A 15,300-nucleotide genomic window follows, 5' to 3' on the forward strand; every position below is an offset into this window, starting at 1 on the left:
AACCCTTGTCCCCTGCGCAACAAGTAGGAAGATTGGCCACTGTACTAAGCAGGAGCACACTCTTTCACACCCTGAATAAGCTACCGGTGAGAATAGATTAGCTAAGGCAAACGGGGAGAAAACGCAGCACAGGCTGCTTTGACCAATTTCGAGGCGCACAAAAGCGCCGTCCACTTTGTTCTTGGTCTTTCGGTCAAATTAGGTATGACTTGCAGACTGGCTTTCCATGTTTTCAAACGTTGCTTTTCCACAGAGTGAGAGAAGGGTGCACCGTTCCCAGCGGCACTGCAATACCGGGTCGATGCGTGGAGCGAACGGAGCAAGCCCCTTTTTCAACTCCTGGTTCTAAAAATCCGTTTAATATGTTGTCCCCTTATAGAGGACGTATCAGATATTAAACTGATAAGAACAGATACTACACTTGATCTTAGCCAAAAGGCCGAGAAGCGATAACCCCTGGCCGTTGGCAGCACAAGGCCGCCCCTCCGGTCCGGTCCGTCCTCGTCGGGGTGTCACAGTATTTTGCCATAACAACTGCTGGTGCTTAGCACCTCCGCCCACGGAGTCTCTGGTGTACTTGTTGACCTAGTTTTCTATTTCCTTGCACAACGGTACAGGGCTCAGCCAAAGTGCTAAGCCCGCCAAAAATACCTTTAACTCTTTGGTGTTACTCTCCACGGAAGTCTTTAGTAAAAGGCGAAAGACTTATGCGTTATGAAGAGAAACCAGAGTAAGTACAGCCTCCGGCCACAAGAGCAGCCAAAGACCCTAGTCGTCTCGGTCAACAGCTTCACGGTGCTCCCCGTTTGGCTAGCTGCATAGCAAAGTACAGGCCACGCCTTTGCTGGCACTCCACCCCGCCTTCTCAGGAGCTTAATCCAATCCGATGACCCGGAAACTCATGCGTAGCCATTGCGCGCAGGCTCCTAGAGCCACTGCAATGACTGGTCAATCCCCCGTGCTCAAAATCACTGGTCTTGTTGTGTTAAAGTGCGCAAAGCTTGAGGGGAACAGGCCGCGCTTGTTTGTACAGCATGTCTACCCGTCGGGGCAATTGAACCCTTGTCCCCTGCGCAACAAGTAGGAAGATTGGCCACTGTACTAAGCAGGAGCACACTCTTTCACACCCTGAATAAGCTACCGGTGAGAATAGATTAGCTAAGGCAAACGGGGAGAAAACGCAGCACAGGCTGCTTTGACCAATTTCGAGGCGCACAAAAGCGCCGTCCACTTTGTTCTTGGTCTTTCGGTCAAATTAGGTATGACTTGCAGACTGGCTTTCCATGTTTTCAAACGTTGCTTTTCCACAGAGTGAGAGAAGGGTGCACCGTTCCCAGCGGCACTGCAATACCGGGTCGATGCGTGGAGCGAACGGAGCAAGCCCCTTTTTCAACTCCTGGTTCTAAAAATCCGTTTAATATGTTGTCCCCTTATAGAGGACGTATCAGATATTAAACTGATAAGAACAGATACTACACTTGATCTTAGCCAAAAGGCCGAGAAGCGATAACCCCTGGCCGTTGGCAGCACAAGGCCGCCCCTCCGGTCCGGTCCGTCCTCGTCGGGGTGTCACAGTATTTTGCCATAACAACTGCTGGTGCTTAGCACCTCCGCCCACGGAGTCTCTGGTGTACTTGTTGACCTAGTTTTCTATTTCCTTGCACAACGGTACAGGGCTCAGCCAAAGTGCTAAGCCCGCCAAAAATACCTTTAACTCTTTGGTGTTACTCTCCACGGAAGTCTTTAGTAAAAGGCGAAAGACTTATGCGTTATGAAGAGAAACCAGAGTAAGTACAGCCTCCGGCCACAAGAGCAGCCAAAGACCCTAGTCGTCTCGGTCAACAGCTTCACGGTGCTCCCCGTTTGGCTAGCTGCATAGCAAAGTACAGGCCACGCCTTTGCTGGCACTCCACCCCGCCTTCTCAGGAGCTTAATCCAATCCGATGACCCGGAAACTCATGCGTAGCCATTGCGCGCAGGCTCCTAGAGCCACTGCAATGACTGGTCAATCCCCCGTGCTCAAAATCACTGGTCTTGTTGTGTTAAAGTGCGCAAAGCTTGAGGGGAACAGGCCGCGCTTGTTTGTACAGCATGTCTACCCGTCGGGGCAATTGAACCCTTGTCCCCTGCGCAACAAGTAGGAAGATTGGCCACTGTACTAAGCAGGAGCACACTCTTTCACACCCTGAATAAGCTACCGGTGAGAATAGATTAGCTAAGGCAAACGGGGAGAAAACGCAGCACAGGCTGCTTTGACCAATTTCGAGGCGCACAAAAGCGCCGTCCACTTTGTTCTTGGTCTTTCGGTCAAATTAGGTATGACTTGCAGACTGGCTTTCCATGTTTTCAAACGTTGCTTTTCCACAGAGTGAGAGAAGGGTGCACCGTTCCCAGCGGCACTGCAATACCGGGTCGATGCGTGGAGCGAACGGAGCAAGCCCCTTTTTCAACTCCTGGTTCTAAAAATCCGTTTAATATGTTGTCCCCTTATAGAGGACGTATCAGATATTAAACTGATAAGAACAGATACTACACTTGATCTTAGCCAAAAGGCCGAGAAGCGATAACCCCTGGCCGTTGGCAGCACAAGGCCGCCCCTCCGGTCCGGTCCGTCCTCGTCGGGGTGTCACAGTATTTTGCCATAACAACTGCTGGTGCTTAGCACCTCCGCCCACGGAGTCTCTGGTGTACTTGTTGACCTAGTTTTCTATTTCCTTGCACAACGGTACAGGGCTCAGCCAAAGTGCTAAGCCCACCAAAAATACCTTTAACTCTTTGGTGTTACTCTCCACGGAAGTCTTTAGTAAAAGGCGAAAGACTTATGCGTTATGAAGAGAAACCAGAGTAAGTACAGCCTCCGGCCACAAGAGCAGCCAAAGACCCTAGTCGTCTCGGTCAACAGCTTCACGGTGCTCCCCGTTTGGCTAGCTGCATAGCAAAGTACAGGCCACGCCTTTGCTGGCACTCCACCCCGCCTTCTCAGGAGCTTAATCCAATCCGATGACCCGGAAACTCATGCGTAGCCATTGCGCGCAGGCTCCTAGAGCCACTGCAATGACTGGTCAATCCCCCGTGCTCAAAATCACTGGTCTTGTTGTGTTAAAGTGCGCAAAGCTTGAGGGGAACAGGCCGCGCTTGTTTGTACAGCATGTCTACCCGTCGGGGCAATTGAACCCTTGTCCCCTGCGCAACAAGTAGGAAGATTGGCCACTGTACTAAGCAGGAGCACACTCTTTCACACCCTGAATAAGCTACCGGTGAGAATAGATTAGCTAAGGCAAACGGGGAGAAAACGCAGCACAGGCTGCTTTGACCAATTTCGAGGCGCACAAAAGCGCCGTCCACTTTGTTCTTGGTCTTTCGGTCAAATTAGGTATGACTTGCAGACTGGCTTTCCATGTTTTCAAACGTTGCTTTTCCACAGAGTGAGAGAAGGGTGCACCGTTCCCAGCGGCACTGCAATACCGGGTCGATGCGTGGAGCGAACGGAGCAAGCCCCTTTTTCAACTCCTGGTTCTAAAAATCCGTTTAATATGTTGTCCCCTTATAGAGGACGTATCAGATATTAAACTGATAAGAACAGATACTACACTTGATCTTAGCCAAAAGGCCGAGAAGCGATAACCCCTGGCCGTTGGCAGCACAAGGCCGCCCCTCCGGTCCGGTCCGTCCTCGTCGGGGTGTCACAGTATTTTGCCATAACAACTGCTGGTGCTTAGCACCTCCGCCCACGGAGTCTCTGGTGTACTTGTTGACCTAGTTTTCTATTTCCTTGCACAACGGTACAGGGCTCAGCCAAAGTGCTAAGCCCGCCAAAAATACCTTTAACTCTTTGGTGTTACTCTCCACGGAAGTCTTTAGTAAAAGGCGAAAGACTTATGCGTTATGAAGAGAAACCAGAGTAAGTACAGCCTCCGGCCACAAGAGCAGCCAAAGACCCTAGTCGTCTCGGTCAACAGCTTCACGGTGCTCCCCGTTTGGCTAGCTGCATAGCAAAGTACAGGCCACGCCTTTGCTGGCACTCCACCCCGCCTTCTCAGGAGCTTAATCCAATCCGATGACCCGGAAACTCATGCGTAGCCATTGCGCGCAGGCTCCTAGAGCCACTGCAATGACTGGTCAATCCCCCGTGCTCAAAATCACTGGTCTTGTTGTGTTAAAGTGCGCAAAGCTTGAGGGGAACAGGCCGCGCTTGTTTGTACAGCATGTCTACCCGTCGGGGCAATTGAACCCTTGTCCCCTGCGCAACAAGTAGGAAGATTGGCCACTGTACTAAGCAGGAGCACACTCTTTCACACCCTGAATAAGCTACCGGTGAGAATAGATTAGCTAAGGCAAACGGGGAGAAAACGCAGCACAGGCTGCTTTGACCAATTTCGAGGCGCACAAAAGCGCCGTCCACTTTGTTCTTGGTCTTTCGGTCAAATTAGGTATGACTTGCAGACTGGCTTTCCATGTTTTCAAACGTTGCTTTTCCACAGAGTGAGAGAAGGGTGCACCGTTCCCAGCGGCACTGCAATACCGGGTCGATGCGTGGAGCGAACGGAGCAAGCCCCTTTTTCAACTCCTGGTTCTAAAAATCCGTTTAATATGTTGTCCCCTTATAGAGGACGTATCAGATATTAAACTGATAAGAACAGATACTACACTTGATCTTAGCCAAAAGGCCGAGAAGCGATAACCCCTGGCCGTTGGCAGCACAAGGCCGCCCCTCCGGTCCGGTCCGTCCTCGTCGGGGTGTCACAGTATTTTGCCATAACAACTGCTGGTGCTTAGCACCTCCGCCCACGGAGTCTCTGGTGTACTTGTTGACCTAGTTTTCTATTTCCTTGCACAACGGTACAGGGCTCAGCCAAAGTGCTAAGCCCGCCAAAAATACCTTTAACTCTTTGGTGTTACTCTCCACGGAAGTCTTTAGTAAAAGGCGAAAGACTTATGCGTTATGAAGAGAAACCAGAGTAAGTACAGCCTCCGGCCACAAGAGCAGCCAAAGACCCTAGTCGTCTCGGTCAACAGCTTCACGGTGCTCCCCGTTTGGCTAGCTGCATAGCAAAGTACAGGCCACGCCTTTGCTGGCACTCCACCCCGCCTTCTCAGGAGCTTAATCCAATCCGATGACCCGGAAACTCATGCGTAGCCATTGCGCGCAGGCTCCTAGAGCCACTGCAATGACTGGTCAATCCCCCGTGCTCAAAATCACTGGTCTTGTTGTGTTAAAGTGCGCAAAGCTTGAGGGGAACAGGCCGCGCTTGTTTGTACAGCATGTCTACCCGTCGGGGCAATTGAACCCTTGTCCCCTGCGCAACAAGTAGGAAGATTGGCCACTGTACTAAGCAGGAGCACACTCTTTCACACCCTGAATAAGCTACCGGTGAGAATAGATTAGCTAAGGCAAACGGGGAGAAAACGCAGCACAGGCTGCTTTGACCAATTTCGAGGCGCACAAAAGCGCCGTCCACTTTGTTCTTGGTCTTTCGGTCAAATTAGGTATGACTTGCAGACTGGCTTTCCATGTTTTCAAACGTTGCTTTTCCACAGAGTGAGAGAAGGGTGCACCGTTCCCAGCGGCACTGCAATACCGGGTCGATGCGTGGAGCGAACGGAGCAAGCCCCTTTTTCAACTCCTGGTTCTAAAAATCCGTTTAATATGTTGTCCCCTTATAGAGGACGTATCAGATATTAAACTGATAAGAACAGATACTACACTTGATCTTAGCCAAAAGGCCGAGAAGCGATAACCCCTGGCCGTTGGCAGCACAAGGCCGCCCCTCCGGTCCGGTCCGTCCTCGTCGGGGTGTCACAGTATTTTGCCATAACAACTGCTGGTGCTTAGCACCTCCGCCCACGGAGTCTCTGGTGTACTTGTTGACCTAGTTTTCTATTTCCTTGCACAACGGTACAGGGCTCAGCCAAAGTGCTAAGCCCGCCAAAAATACCTTTAACTCTTTGGTGTTACTCTCCACGGAAGTCTTTAGTAAAAGGCGAAAGACTTATGCGTTATGAAGAGAAACCAGAGTAAGTACAGCCTCCGGCCACAAGAGCAGCCAAAGACCCTAGTCGTCTCGGTCAACAGCTTCACGGTGCTCCCCGTTTGGCTAGCTGCATAGCAAAGTACAGGCCACGCCTTTGCTGGCACTCCACCCCGCCTTCTCAGGAGCTTAATCCAATCCGATGACCCGGAAACTCATGCGTAGCCATTGCGCGCAGGCTCCTAGAGCCACTGCAATGACTGGTCAATCCCCCGTGCTCAAAATCACTGGTCTTGTTGTGTTAAAGTGCGCAAAGCTTGAGGGGAACAGGCCGCGCTTGTTTGTACAGCATGTCTACCCGTCGGGGCAATTGAACCCTTGTCCCCTGCGCAACAAGTAGGAAGATTGGCCACTGTACTAAGCAGGAGCACACTCTTTCACACCCTGAATAAGCTACCGGTGAGAATAGATTAGCTAAGGCAAACGGGGAGAAAACGCAGCACAGGCTGCTTTGACCAATTTCGAGGCGCACAAAAGCGCCGTCCACTTTGTTCTTGGTCTTTCGGTCAAATTAGGTATGACTTGCAGACTGGCTTTCCATGTTTTCAAACGTTGCTTTTCCACAGAGTGAGAGAAGGGTGCACCGTTCCCAGCGGCACTGCAATACCGGGTCGATGCGTGGAGCGAACGGAGCAAGCCCCTTTTTCAACTCCTGGTTCTAAAAATCCGTTTAATATGTTGTCCCCTTATAGAGGACGTATCAGATATTAAACTGATAAGAACAGATACTACACTTGATCTTAGCCAAAAGGCCGAGAAGCGATAACCCCTGGCCGTTGGCAGCACAAGGCCGCCCCTCCGGTCCGGTCCGTCCTCGTCGGGGTGTCACAGTATTTTGCCATAACAACTGCTGGTGCTTAGCACCTCCGCCCACGGAGTCTCTGGTGTACTTGTTGACCTAGTTTTCTATTTCCTTGCACAACGGTACAGGGCTCAGCCAAAGTGCTAAGCCCGCCAAAAATACCTTTAACTCTTTGGTGTTACTCTCCACGGAAGTCTTTAGTAAAAGGCGAAAGACTTATGCGTTATGAAGAGAAACCAGAGTAAGTACAGCCTCCGGCCACAAGAGCAGCCAAAGACCCTAGTCGTCTCGGTCAACAGCTTCACGGTGCTCCCCGTTTGGCTAGCTGCATAGCAAAGTACAGGCCACGCCTTTGCTGGCACTCCACCCCGCCTTCTCAGGAGCTTAATCCAATCCGATGACCCGGAAACTCATGCGTAGCCATTGCGCGCAGGCTCCTAGAGCCACTGCAATGACTGGTCAATCCCCCGTGCTCAAAATCACTGGTCTTGTTGTGTTAAAGTGCGCAAAGCTTGAGGGGAACAGGCCGCGCTTGTTTGTACAGCATGTCTACCCGTCGGGGCAATTGAACCCTTGTCCCCTGCGCAACAAGTAGGAAGATTGGCCACTGTACTAAGCAGGAGCACACTCTTTCACACCCTGAATAAGCTACCGGTGAGAATAGATTAGCTAAGGCAAACGGGGAGAAAACGCAGCACAGGCTGCTTTGACCAATTTCGAGGCGCACAAAAGCGCCGTCCACTTTGTTCTTGGTCTTTCGGTCAAATTAGGTATGACTTGCAGACTGGCTTTCCATGTTTTCAAACGTTGCTTTTCCACAGAGTGAGAGAAGGGTGCACCGTTCCCAGCGGCACTGCAATACCGGGTCGATGCGTGGAGCGAACGGAGCAAGCCCCTTTTTCAACTCCTGGTTCTAAAAATCCGTTTAATATGTTGTCCCCTTATAGAGGACGTATCAGATATTAAACTGATAAGAACAGATACTACACTTGATCTTAGCCAAAAGGCCGAGAAGCGATAACCCCTGGCCGTTGGCAGCACAAGGCCGCCCCTCCGGTCCGGTCCGTCCTCGTCGGGGTGTCACAGTATTTTGCCATAACAACTGCTGGTGCTTAGCACCTCCGCCCACGGAGTCTCTGGTGTACTTGTTGACCTAGTTTTCTATTTCCTTGCACAACGGTACAGGGCTCAGCCAAAGTGCTAAGCCCGCCAAAAATACCTTTAACTCTTTGGTGTTACTCTCCACGGAAGTCTTTAGTAAAAGGCGAAAGACTTATGCGTTATGAAGAGAAACCAGAGTAAGTACAGCCTCCGGCCACAAGAGCAGCCAAAGACCCTAGTCGTCTCGGTCAACAGCTTCACGGTGCTCCCCGTTTGGCTAGCTGCATAGCAAAGTACAGGCCACGCCTTTGCTGGCACTCCACCCCGCCTTCTCAGGAGCTTAATCCAATCCGATGACCCGGAAACTCATGCGTAGCCATTGCGCGCAGGCTCCTAGAGCCACTGCAATGACTGGTCAATCCCCCGTGCTCAAAATCACTGGTCTTGTTGTGTTAAAGTGCGCAAAGCTTGAGGGGAACAGGCCGCGCTTGTTTGTACAGCATGTCTACCCGTCGGGGCAATTGAACCCTTGTCCCCTGCGCAACAAGTAGGAAGATTGGCCACTGTACTAAGCAGGAGCACACTCTTTCACACCCTGAATAAGCTACCGGTGAGAATAGATTAGCTAAGGCAAACGGGGAGAAAACGCAGCACAGGCTGCTTTGACCAATTTCGAGGCGCACAAAAGCGCCGTCCACTTTGTTCTTGGTCTTTCGGTCAAATTAGGTATGACTTGCAGACTGGCTTTCCATGTTTTCAAACGTTGCTTTTCCACAGAGTGAGAGAAGGGTGCACCGTTCCCAGCGGCACTGCAATACCGGGTCGATGCGTGGAGCGAACGGAGCAAGCCCCTTTTTCAACTCCTGGTTCTAAAAATCCGTTTAATATGTTGTCCCCTTATAGAGGACGTATCAGATATTAAACTGATAAGAACAGATACTACACTTGATCTTAGCCAAAAGGCCGAGAAGCGATAACCCCTGGCCGTTGGCAGCACAAGGCCGCCCCTCCGGTCCGGTCCGTCCTCGTCGGGGTGTCACAGTATTTTGCCATAACAACTGCTGGTGCTTAGCACCTCCGCCCACGGAGTCTCTGGTGTACTTGTTGACCTAGTTTTCTATTTCCTTGCACAACGGTACAGGGCTCAGCCAAAGTGCTAAGCCCGCCAAAAATACCTTTAACTCTTTGGTGTTACTCTCCACGGAAGTCTTTAGTAAAAGGCGAAAGACTTATGCGTTATGAAGAGAAACCAGAGTAAGTACAGCCTCCGGCCACAAGAGCAGCCAAAGACCCTAGTCGTCTCGGTCAACAGCTTCACGGTGCTCCCCGTTTGGCTAGCTGCATAGCAAAGTACAGGCCACGCCTTTGCTGGCACTCCACCCCGCCTTCTCAGGAGCTTAATCCAATCCGATGACCCGGAAACTCATGCGTAGCCATTGCGCGCAGGCTCCTAGAGCCACTGCAATGACTGGTCAATCCCCCGTGCTCAAAATCACTGGTCTTGTTGTGTTAAAGTGCGCAAAGCTTGAGGGGAACAGGCCGCGCTTGTTTGTACAGCATGTCTACCCGTCGGGGCAATTGAACCCTTGTCCCCTGCGCAACAAGTAGGAAGATTGGCCACTGTACTAAGCAGGAGCACACTCTTTCACACCCTGAATAAGCTACCGGTGAGAATAGATTAGCTAAGGCAAACGGGGAGAAAACGCAGCACAGGCTGCTTTGACCAATTTCGAGGCGCACAAAAGCGCCGTCCACTTTGTTCTTGGTCTTTCGGTCAAATTAGGTATGACTTGCAGACTGGCTTTCCATGTTTTCAAACGTTGCTTTTCCACAGAGTGAGAGAAGGGTGCACCGTTCCCAGCGGCACTGCAATACCGGGTCGATGCGTGGAGCGAACGGAGCAAGCCCCTTTTTCAACTCCTGGTTCTAAAAATCCGTTTAATATGTTGTCCCCTTATAGAGGACGTATCAGATATTAAACTGATAAGAACAGATACTACACTTGATCTTAGCCAAAAGGCCGAGAAGCGATAACCCCTGGCCGTTGGCAGCACAAGGCCGCCCCTCCGGTCCGGTCCGTCCTCGTCGGGGTGTCACAGTATTTTGCCATAACAACTGCTGGTGCTTAGCACCTCCGCCCACGGAGTCTCTGGTGTACTTGTTGACCTAGTTTTCTATTTCCTTGCACAACGGTACAGGGCTCAGCCAAAGTGCTAAGCCCGCCAAAAATACCTTTAACTCTTTGGTGTTACTCTCCACGGAAGTCTTTAGTAAAAGGCGAAAGACTTATGCGTTATGAAGAGAAACCAGAGTAAGTACAGCCTCCGGCCACAAGAGCAGCCAAAGACCCTAGTCGTCTCGGTCAACAGCTTCACGGTGCTCCCCGTTTGGCTAGCTGCATAGCAAAGTACAGGCCACGCCTTTGCTGGCACTCCACCCCGCCTTCTCAGGAGCTTAATCCAATCCGATGACCCGGAAACTCATGCGTAGCCATTGCGCGCAGGCTCCTAGAGCCACTGCAATGACTGGTCAATCCCCCGTGCTCAAAATCACTGGTCTTGTTGTGTTAAAGTGCGCAAAGCTTGAGGGGAACAGGCCGCGCTTGTTTGTACAGCATGTCTACCCGTCGGGGCAATTGAACCCTTGTCCCCTGCGCAACAAGTAGGAAGATTGGCCACTGTACTAAGCAGGAGCACACTCTTTCACACCCTGAATAAGCTACCGGTGAGAATAGATTAGCTAAGGCAAACGGGGAGAAAACGCAGCACAGGCTGCTTTGACCAATTTCGAGGCGCACAAAAGCGCCGTCCACTTTGTTCTTGGTCTTTCGGTCAAATTAGGTATGACTTGCAGACTGGCTTTCCATGTTTTCAAACGTTGCTTTTCCACAGAGTGAGAGAAGGGTGCACCGTTCCCAGCGGCACTGCAATACCGGGTCGATGCGTGGAGCGAACGGAGCAAGCCCCTTTTTCAACTCCTGGTTCTAAAAATCCGTTTAATATGTTGTCCCCTTATAGAGGACGTATCAGATATTAAACTGATAAGAACAGATACTACACTTGATCTTAGCCAAAAGGCCGAGAAGCGATAACCCCTGGCCGTTGGCAGCACAAGGCCGCCCCTCCGGTCCGGTCCGTCCTCGTCGGGGTGTCACAGTATTTTGCCATAACAACTGCTGGTGCTTAGCACCTCCGCCCACGGAGTCTCTGGTGTACTTGTTGACCTAGTTTTCTATTTCCTTGCACAACGGTACAGGGCTCAGCCAAAGTGCTAAGCCCGCCAAAAATACCTTTAACTCTTTGGTGTTACTCTCCACGGAAGTCTTTAGTAAAAGGCGAAAGACTTATGCGTTATGAAGAGAAACCAGAGTAAGTACAGCCTCCGGCCACAAGAGCAGCCAAAGACCCTAGTCGTCTCGGTCAACAGCTTCACGGTGCTCCCCGTTTGGCTAGCTGCATAGCAAAGTACAGGCCACGCCTTTGCTGGCACTCCACCCCGCCTTCTCAGGAGCTTAATCCAATCCGATGACCCGGAAACTCATGCGTAGCCATTGCGCGCAGGCTCCTAGAGCCACTGCAATGACTGGTCAATCCCCCGTGCTCAAAATCACTGGTCTTGTTGTGTTAAAGTGCGCAAAGCTTGAGGGGAACAGGCCGCGCTTGTTTGTACAGCATGTCTACCCGTCGGGGCAATTGAACCCTTGTCCCCTGCGCAACAAGTAGGAAGATTGGCCACTGTACTAAGCAGGAGCACACTCTTTCACACCCTGAATAAGCTACCGGTGAGAATAGATTAGCTAAGGCAAACGGGGAGAAAACGCAGCACAGGCTGCTTTGACCAATTTCGAGGCGCACAAAAGCGCCGTCCACTTTGTTCTTGGTCTTTCGGTCAAATTAGGTATGACTTGCAGACTGGCTTTCCATGTTTTCAAACGTTGCTTTTCCACAGAGTGAGAGAAGGGTGCACCGTTCCCAGCGGCACTGCAATACCGGGTCGATGCGTGGAGCGAACGGAGCAAGCCCCTTTTTCAACTCCTGGTTCTAAAAATCCGTTTAATATGTTGTCCCCTTATAGAGGACGTATCAGATATTAAACTGATAAGAACAGATACTACACTTGATCTTAGCCAAAAGGCCGAGAAGCGATAACCCCTGGCCGTTGGCAGCACAAGGCCGCCCCTCCGGTCCGGTCCGTCCTCGTCGGGGTGTCACAGTATTTTGCCATAACAACTGCTGGTGCTTAGCACCTCCGCCCACGGAGTCTCTGGTGTACTTGTTGACCTAGTTTTCTATTTCCTTGCACAACGGTACAGGGCTCAGCCAAAGTGCTAAGCCCGCCAAAAATACCTTTAACTCTTTGGTGTTACTCTCCACGGAAGTCTTTAGTAAAAGGCGAAAGACTTATGCGTTATGAAGAGAAACCAGAGTAAGTACAGCCTCCGGCCACAAGAGCAGCCAAAGACCCTAGTCGTCTCGGTCAACAGCTTCACGGTGCTCCCCGTTTGGCTAGCTGCATAGCAAAGTACAGGCCACGCCTTTGCTGGCACTCCACCCCGCCTTCTCAGGAGCTTAATCCAATCCGATGACCCGGAAACTCATGCGTAGCCATTGCGCGCAGGCTCCTAGAGCCACTGCAATGACTGGTCAATCCCCCGTGCTCAAAATCACTGGTCTTGTTGTGTTAAAGTGCGCAAAGCTTGAGGGGAACAGGCCGCGCTTGTTTGTACAGCATGTCTACCCGTCGGGGCAATTGAACCCTTGTCCCCTGCGCAACAAGTAGGAAGATTGGCCACTGTACTAAGCAGGAGCACACTCTTTCACACCCTGAATAAGCTACCGGTGAGAATAGATTAGCTAAGGCAAACGGGGAGAAAACGCAGCACAGGCTGCTTTGACCAATTTCGAGGCGCACAAAAGCGCCGTCCACTTTGTTCTTGGTCTTTCGGTCAAATTAGGTATGACTTGCAGACTGGCTTTCCATGTTTTCAAACGTTGCTTTTCCACAGAGTGAGAGAAGGGTGCACCGTTCCCAGCGGCACTGCAATACCGGGTCGATGCGTGGAGCGAACGGAGCAAGCCCCTTTTTCAACTCCTGGTTCTAAAAATCCGTTTAATATGTTGTCCCCTTATAGAGGACGTATCAGATATTAAACTGATAAGAACAGATACTACACTTGATCTTAGCCAAAAGGCCGAGAAGCGATAACCCCTGGCCGTTGGCAGCACAAGGCCGCCCCTCCGGTCCGGTCCGTCCTCGTCGGGGTGTCACAGTATTTTGCCATAACAACTGCTGGTGCTTAGCACCTCCGCCCACGGAGTCTCTGGTGTACTTGTTGACCTAGTTTTCTATTTCCTTGCACAACGGTACAGGGCTCAGCCAAAGTGCTAAGCCCGCCAAAAATACCTTTAACTCTTTGGTGTTACTCTCCACGGAAGTCTTTAGTAAAAGGCGAAAGACTTATGCGTTATGAAGAGAAACCAGAGTAAGTACAGCCTCCGGCCACAAGAGCAGCCAAAGACCCTAGTCGTCTCGGTCAACAGCTTCACGGTGCTCCCCGTTTGGCTAGCTGCATAGCAAAGTACAGGCCACGCCTTTGCTGGCACTCCACCCCGCCTTCTCAGGAGCTTAATCCAATCCGATGACCCGGAAACTCATGCGTAGCCATTGCGCGCAGGCTCCTAGAGCCACTGCAATGACTGGTCAATCCCCCGTGCTCAAAATCACTGGTCTTGTTGTGTTAAAGTGCGCAAAGCTTGAGGGGAACAGGCCGCGCTTGTTTGTACAGCATGTCTACCCGTCGGGGCAATTGAACCCTTGTCCCCTGCGCAACAAGTAGGAAGATTGGCCACTGTACTAAGCAGGAGCACACTCTTTCACACCCTGAATAAGCTACCGGTGAGAATAGATTAGCTAAGGCAAACGGGGAGAAAACGCAGCACAGGCTGCTTTGACCAATTTCGAGGCGCACAAAAGCGCCGTCCACTTTGTTCTTGGTCTTTCGGTCAAATTAGGTATGACTTGCAGACTGGCTTTCCATGTTTTCAAACGTTGCTTTTCCACAGAGTGAGAGAAGGGTGCACCGTTCCCAGCGGCACTGCAATACCGGGTCGATGCGTGGAGCGAACGGAGCAAGCCCCTTTTTCAACTCCTGGTTCTAAAAATCCGTTTAATATGTTGTCCCCTTATAGAGGACGTATCAGATATTAAACTGATAAGAACAGATACTACACTTGATCTTAGCCAAAAGGCCGAGAAGCGATAACCCCTGGCCGTTGGCAGCACAAGGCCGCCCCTCCGGTCCGGTCCGTCCTCGTCGGGGTGTCACAGTATTTTGCCATAACAACTGCTGGTGCTTAGCACCTCCGCCCACGGAGTCTCTGGTGTACTTGTTGACCTAGTTTTCTATTTCCTTGCACAACGGTACAGGGCTCAGCCAAAGTGCTAAGCCCGCCAAAAATACCTTTAACTCTTTGGTGTTACTCTCCACGGAAGTCTTTAGTAAAAGGCGAAAGACTTATGCGTTATGAAGAGAAACCAGAGTAAGTACAGCCTCCGGCCACAAGAGCAGCCAAAGACCCTAGTCGTCTCGGTCAACAGCTTCACGGTGCTCCCCGTTTGGCTAGCTGCATAGCAAAGTACAGGCCACGCCTTTGCTGGCACTCCACCCCGCCTTCTCAGGAGCTTAATCCAATCCGATGACCCGGAAACTCATGCGTAGCCATTGCGCGCAGGCTCCTAGAGCCACTGCAATGACTGGTCAATCCCCCGTGCTCAAAATCACTGGTCTTGTTGTGTTAAAGTGCGCAAAGCTTGAGGGGAACAGGCCGCGCTTGTTTGTACAGCATGTCTACCCGTCGGGGCAATTGAACCCTTGTCCCCTGCGCAACAAGTAGGAAGATTGGCCACTGTACTAAGCAGGAGCACACTCTTTCACACCCTGAATAAGCTACCGGTGAGAATAGATTAGCTAAGGCAAACGGGGAGAAAACGCAGCACAGGCTGCTTTGACCAATTTCGAGGCGCACAAAAGCGCCGTCCACTTTGTTCTTGGTCTTTCGGTCAAATTAGGTATGACTTGCAGACTGGCTTTCCATGTTTTCAAACGTTGCTTTTCCACAGAGTGAGAGAAGGGTGCACCGTTCCCAGCGGCACTGCAATACCGGGTCGATGCGTGGAGCGAACGGAGCAAGCCCCTTTTTCAACTCCTGGTTCTAAAAATCCGTTTAATATGTTGTCCCCTTATAGAGGACGTATCAGATATTAAACTGATAAGAACAGATACTACACTTGATCTTAGCCAAAAGGCCGAGAAGCGATAACCCCTGGCCGTTGGCAGCACAAGGCCGCCCCTCCGGTCCGGTCCGTCCT

General features: G+C 51.2%; 29 non-coding genes across 29 annotated transcripts; all 29 read right to left on the bottom strand.

The window, feature by feature from the left end:
• Positions 1–260: 260 nt before the first annotated feature.
• Positions 261–451, bottom strand: LOC144538825 (U2 spliceosomal RNA). Its single transcript, XR_013504609.1, has one exon. It is a non-coding gene; the product is annotated as a U2 spliceosomal RNA (small nuclear RNA).
• Positions 452–618: 167 nt separating this feature from the next.
• LOC144538949 (U5 spliceosomal RNA) lies at positions 619–734 on the bottom strand. Its single transcript, XR_013504671.1, has one exon. It is a non-coding gene; the product is annotated as a U5 spliceosomal RNA (small nuclear RNA).
• A 583-nt stretch (positions 735–1,317) lies between these two features.
• Positions 1,318–1,508, bottom strand: LOC144538836 (U2 spliceosomal RNA). Its single transcript, XR_013504619.1, has one exon. It is a non-coding gene; the product is annotated as a U2 spliceosomal RNA (small nuclear RNA).
• A 167-nt stretch (positions 1,509–1,675) lies between these two features.
• LOC144538950 (U5 spliceosomal RNA) lies at positions 1,676–1,791 on the bottom strand. Its single transcript, XR_013504672.1, has one exon. It is a non-coding gene; the product is annotated as a U5 spliceosomal RNA (small nuclear RNA).
• Positions 1,792–2,374: 583 nt separating this feature from the next.
• On the bottom strand, positions 2,375–2,565 carry LOC144538847 (U2 spliceosomal RNA). Its single transcript, XR_013504626.1, has one exon. It is a non-coding gene; the product is annotated as a U2 spliceosomal RNA (small nuclear RNA).
• A 167-nt stretch (positions 2,566–2,732) lies between these two features.
• LOC144538921 (U5 spliceosomal RNA) lies at positions 2,733–2,848 on the bottom strand. Its single transcript, XR_013504643.1, has one exon. It is a non-coding gene; the product is annotated as a U5 spliceosomal RNA (small nuclear RNA).
• Positions 2,849–3,431: 583 nt separating this feature from the next.
• On the bottom strand, positions 3,432–3,622 carry LOC144538858 (U2 spliceosomal RNA). The gene has a single exon (XR_013504630.1). It is a non-coding gene; the product is annotated as a U2 spliceosomal RNA (small nuclear RNA).
• Positions 3,623–3,789: 167 nt separating this feature from the next.
• On the bottom strand, positions 3,790–3,905 carry LOC144538951 (U5 spliceosomal RNA). Its single transcript, XR_013504673.1, has one exon. It is a non-coding gene; the product is annotated as a U5 spliceosomal RNA (small nuclear RNA).
• Positions 3,906–4,488: 583 nt separating this feature from the next.
• Positions 4,489–4,679, bottom strand: LOC144538868 (U2 spliceosomal RNA). Its single transcript, XR_013504632.1, has one exon. It is a non-coding gene; the product is annotated as a U2 spliceosomal RNA (small nuclear RNA).
• A 167-nt stretch (positions 4,680–4,846) lies between these two features.
• On the bottom strand, positions 4,847–4,962 carry LOC144538952 (U5 spliceosomal RNA). The gene has a single exon (XR_013504674.1). It is a non-coding gene; the product is annotated as a U5 spliceosomal RNA (small nuclear RNA).
• A 583-nt stretch (positions 4,963–5,545) lies between these two features.
• On the bottom strand, positions 5,546–5,736 carry LOC144538878 (U2 spliceosomal RNA). Its single transcript, XR_013504635.1, has one exon. It is a non-coding gene; the product is annotated as a U2 spliceosomal RNA (small nuclear RNA).
• A 167-nt stretch (positions 5,737–5,903) lies between these two features.
• On the bottom strand, positions 5,904–6,019 carry LOC144538953 (U5 spliceosomal RNA). The gene has a single exon (XR_013504675.1). It is a non-coding gene; the product is annotated as a U5 spliceosomal RNA (small nuclear RNA).
• Positions 6,020–6,602: 583 nt separating this feature from the next.
• Positions 6,603–6,793, bottom strand: LOC144538888 (U2 spliceosomal RNA). The gene has a single exon (XR_013504637.1). It is a non-coding gene; the product is annotated as a U2 spliceosomal RNA (small nuclear RNA).
• A 167-nt stretch (positions 6,794–6,960) lies between these two features.
• LOC144538954 (U5 spliceosomal RNA) lies at positions 6,961–7,076 on the bottom strand. The gene has a single exon (XR_013504676.1). It is a non-coding gene; the product is annotated as a U5 spliceosomal RNA (small nuclear RNA).
• Positions 7,077–7,659: 583 nt separating this feature from the next.
• LOC144538897 (U2 spliceosomal RNA) lies at positions 7,660–7,850 on the bottom strand. The gene has a single exon (XR_013504638.1). It is a non-coding gene; the product is annotated as a U2 spliceosomal RNA (small nuclear RNA).
• A 167-nt stretch (positions 7,851–8,017) lies between these two features.
• On the bottom strand, positions 8,018–8,133 carry LOC144538955 (U5 spliceosomal RNA). The gene has a single exon (XR_013504677.1). It is a non-coding gene; the product is annotated as a U5 spliceosomal RNA (small nuclear RNA).
• Positions 8,134–8,716: 583 nt separating this feature from the next.
• LOC144538902 (U2 spliceosomal RNA) lies at positions 8,717–8,907 on the bottom strand. The gene has a single exon (XR_013504639.1). It is a non-coding gene; the product is annotated as a U2 spliceosomal RNA (small nuclear RNA).
• A 167-nt stretch (positions 8,908–9,074) lies between these two features.
• On the bottom strand, positions 9,075–9,190 carry LOC144538956 (U5 spliceosomal RNA). Its single transcript, XR_013504678.1, has one exon. It is a non-coding gene; the product is annotated as a U5 spliceosomal RNA (small nuclear RNA).
• Positions 9,191–9,773: 583 nt separating this feature from the next.
• On the bottom strand, positions 9,774–9,964 carry LOC144538908 (U2 spliceosomal RNA). Its single transcript, XR_013504640.1, has one exon. It is a non-coding gene; the product is annotated as a U2 spliceosomal RNA (small nuclear RNA).
• Positions 9,965–10,131: 167 nt separating this feature from the next.
• Positions 10,132–10,247, bottom strand: LOC144538957 (U5 spliceosomal RNA). Its single transcript, XR_013504679.1, has one exon. It is a non-coding gene; the product is annotated as a U5 spliceosomal RNA (small nuclear RNA).
• A 583-nt stretch (positions 10,248–10,830) lies between these two features.
• LOC144538917 (U2 spliceosomal RNA) lies at positions 10,831–11,021 on the bottom strand. Its single transcript, XR_013504641.1, has one exon. It is a non-coding gene; the product is annotated as a U2 spliceosomal RNA (small nuclear RNA).
• Positions 11,022–11,188: 167 nt separating this feature from the next.
• Positions 11,189–11,304, bottom strand: LOC144538959 (U5 spliceosomal RNA). The gene has a single exon (XR_013504681.1). It is a non-coding gene; the product is annotated as a U5 spliceosomal RNA (small nuclear RNA).
• A 583-nt stretch (positions 11,305–11,887) lies between these two features.
• Positions 11,888–12,078, bottom strand: LOC144538925 (U2 spliceosomal RNA). Its single transcript, XR_013504647.1, has one exon. It is a non-coding gene; the product is annotated as a U2 spliceosomal RNA (small nuclear RNA).
• A 167-nt stretch (positions 12,079–12,245) lies between these two features.
• On the bottom strand, positions 12,246–12,361 carry LOC144538960 (U5 spliceosomal RNA). The gene has a single exon (XR_013504682.1). It is a non-coding gene; the product is annotated as a U5 spliceosomal RNA (small nuclear RNA).
• A 583-nt stretch (positions 12,362–12,944) lies between these two features.
• LOC144538936 (U2 spliceosomal RNA) lies at positions 12,945–13,135 on the bottom strand. Its single transcript, XR_013504658.1, has one exon. It is a non-coding gene; the product is annotated as a U2 spliceosomal RNA (small nuclear RNA).
• Positions 13,136–13,302: 167 nt separating this feature from the next.
• Positions 13,303–13,418, bottom strand: LOC144538961 (U5 spliceosomal RNA). Its single transcript, XR_013504683.1, has one exon. It is a non-coding gene; the product is annotated as a U5 spliceosomal RNA (small nuclear RNA).
• Positions 13,419–14,001: 583 nt separating this feature from the next.
• Positions 14,002–14,192, bottom strand: LOC144538947 (U2 spliceosomal RNA). Its single transcript, XR_013504669.1, has one exon. It is a non-coding gene; the product is annotated as a U2 spliceosomal RNA (small nuclear RNA).
• A 167-nt stretch (positions 14,193–14,359) lies between these two features.
• On the bottom strand, positions 14,360–14,475 carry LOC144538962 (U5 spliceosomal RNA). Its single transcript, XR_013504684.1, has one exon. It is a non-coding gene; the product is annotated as a U5 spliceosomal RNA (small nuclear RNA).
• Positions 14,476–15,058: 583 nt separating this feature from the next.
• Positions 15,059–15,249, bottom strand: LOC144538958 (U2 spliceosomal RNA). Its single transcript, XR_013504680.1, has one exon. It is a non-coding gene; the product is annotated as a U2 spliceosomal RNA (small nuclear RNA).
• Positions 15,250–15,300: the final 51 nt, after the last annotated feature.

This window comes from Centroberyx gerrardi, chromosome 4 (assembly GCF_048128805.1).
Source record: "Centroberyx gerrardi isolate f3 chromosome 4, fCenGer3.hap1.cur.20231027, whole genome shotgun sequence".
NCBI lineage: Eukaryota > Metazoa > Chordata > Actinopteri > Beryciformes > Berycidae > Centroberyx > Centroberyx gerrardi.